A 2,967-nucleotide genomic window follows, 5' to 3' on the forward strand; every position below is an offset into this window, starting at 1 on the left:
AAGGGGAAAGTGGTTAAGCACCCAGATCTGCGTTACGAGAGGGTAGATTTGTATAGATTAGATGGGGTGCATTTATCTGAGACTGGTTTGGAGTTGTTTGTCACAGCAATATTGAAAGGCCTAAATTAATTTTGCGGGTAGGTTTATTGGTGGCGGTTTCGTAGTCTTGAGTCTTCGAATGTGGCGGAAAGCAGTGCTATTCGGCGGCTCAATTTAGCGCAGCAGAGCTTGGCTAGCATTTCCCCTTTGAGAAAGGCGAGTCGGTCACTACCTCAGGGGAGGACCAGGTCACCATCTTAAGGAGGGACCAGCACTGTGCTAATTAAGGGGCGATGGTTCTACCCAGGACGGATTGCGCAAGGGGCGGAAACTCCGCCCCATTTGTTTAAAGATTCAAAAGTTTTAAGCCATGGCCGAGTTGGCACTGCTTTTTTCGCCACCGGTGATTAACAATTCTGATTCAAATTTAATACATTTGGCTGTGACCTCCATTTTTCCAATTTATACAGTTGTACGTGTCGTTATTTCTAGGTTATGGTTCTAGTTTGCATAATAATAAAACATATGGGTGACTTATAAGCAGTCTGGAGAAGGCACCCGTCAAACCTGAGACAGCTGGAGTACTTTGCTCAATAAGAGTCGGTAAAACTACTGGTTGACAGATGCAGAAGTCTTATTGAGAGCTACTGAAATCTCAATTGCAGTGATTGTCTCTAAAGGTTGTGAAACAAACATCATGTTAAGGGTCCCATAATTTTTGACTATGCCATTTTCATTTGTTTTAGTATTTAAAATTATATGTTGAATCAAAAATCAAATGCATAGTCTGATTTATATTAAATATGGAATAAACAATTGTGACAGGGACAGCATGCTTTCACATGAGGTAAATGTGGAGCAGCAGGTGTATGCAAAGATGGAGCAATAAACAGCATGAGGTAATGAAATCCAGTTCAGGTTTTCCTAGGACCAGTGGTAAGCGACAAACAATAATAATTAGCAGCACCTGACTTGTGCCTTTAAAGTTGTGTCAGTTCAGATCCACAGGGCTTCTGATGGTGAACCAGTTGGCCGGTTAATAGGCTGGGGCTGGGGTTGTAGGGTTTTGATAGGAAGTCATATGGATGTGTTACCAACTTGCCTGTGAACTGTAAACTGTCATGCTGTGAAGTGTTTGCTATCCAAAGCTAACCTAATGCTGTTTACCTGCCTCAGAATAAAGGAAGTGCTTGAACCTTTTAATCCAGCATACATATGTGATCCTTTCACACAATGCAATTTACTTTTGTCAGTTTTAAGTTATTTCAGAGCATAATATGGGTTCTTTTTTTTCATGGAAGGGTACCAACAAATGTGTCCACGTCTGTACAGTAACTATATATATAGGAAAATTCAGGCACTAAAGGTCAAAAGCTTATTTTAAAAAATAAAATAACACAACTCCTCATTAGTAGTGCTCAATAGAAGCAGCTCCCAGTTGACTTAGCAGGTCAACAGAACAGAAGAACAAGTAAGACAGATTACTCAATTAGAGAGTGCTTGTATGAGTTATTATGGTATTGATCTATTCAAAACACACTGGTAAATTACATATTTATAAAAATTTATATATATAAAAAAAGACTTGAATAAAATGAATATCAGTCCATAACGCGTTTCTCCGAGTTTTTCTTCAGCTCTGGTGGTTTCTTCTGAAAAAACTGCCAGAGCTGAATGGCGGAGAAAAGCATTAAGGACGGATGGCATTTCCTTTACGGATCCGGGTTCCCTCTGCCTATTGACAGCGCACAATACGGAGACAGATAGCAGAGTGCAGCTGGTCTCCCTTCCGCTTCCCATCACACAGCATCTGCAATTACTCACCTTTAACCAACCATCTAAATGGAGCAACAGAGACTTCACACTCAGGACGGCTTGTGCATGCAGATGGCGAGCTATAACAACAGGAGCGGGAGGTAGTAGCATACCACTGGCTATTGAACTACAACTGAAAAATACATTCTGATGACCTGCTAAGGCATAAAATCCATTATTATTCATATATATGGCTTTTTATGGAAAAGGAGCCTACTAAGTTGTGTTGTCGGCAATGAGAATATGCCGTATGGACTGATATCCATTTTATTCAAGTGTTTTATATATATACAAGCGCTCTCTAATTGAGTCATCTGTATTACTCATTCTACTGCTTAGTAAATCTATCTAGCTTGCAGTGTAACCTACTATCATTGTACGAGTATTATAATTACAGTAGTAGTCATATTTTTTCTGATTCAGAGAACAGTATGGATTTATTCCCCAAGTCAATTTCCTTTAATGCTAGAATTTTTCATTATTATTGTTATCCAGTTTAGGATGTGGGCCTGGTAGCCTCGGGGGTAGGGGAATTCAATTAGCCTCTGTGATTTACCACTGGCTAATTGATCAACTGGGGTAATCCAATTAGCCCTGAATGAAACCTGCCGGCAGCTTTGAATTCAGGACAGGTTAAAGAAAAAATCCCTGTTAAGTAGCCAGTTTTCACAAAGCCGGCTGAGTTAACAGAAAGGTCCACAAATTTATCAAGGAATATATGTGTTAACGAATGAAAACTAAAAAGTTAATAACAAAAAAAGTTTCTGTAATTGAATAGCTGAAATTAAAAAATGGGATAAAGCTCAAGGACCCCATTTTTCTTACACATTACATTTTTGGGGCAAACTGACACTCCACCTTAATGTGAATACAGCCCACACTAGTCAAACACTCAGGCTGATTCCATGCAAACAGTAACATCTCTAAAGCTACCTGTACCAGTCATATGCTGTACATTTACGTGCTGTACCCTTGTTATCATTGCTATTGCTAGTTCATACCATTGTCATCCTTCTTTATGTTATTCTTGAACTATCAAAGCATGTAATTTATATATATATATATATTAGAGATGAGCGGGTTCGGTTCCTCGGAAACCGAACCCGCCCGAAC

This window comes from Pseudophryne corroboree, chromosome 4 (assembly GCF_028390025.1).
Source record: "Pseudophryne corroboree isolate aPseCor3 chromosome 4, aPseCor3.hap2, whole genome shotgun sequence".
Lineage (NCBI taxonomy): Eukaryota > Metazoa > Chordata > Amphibia > Anura > Myobatrachidae > Pseudophryne > Pseudophryne corroboree.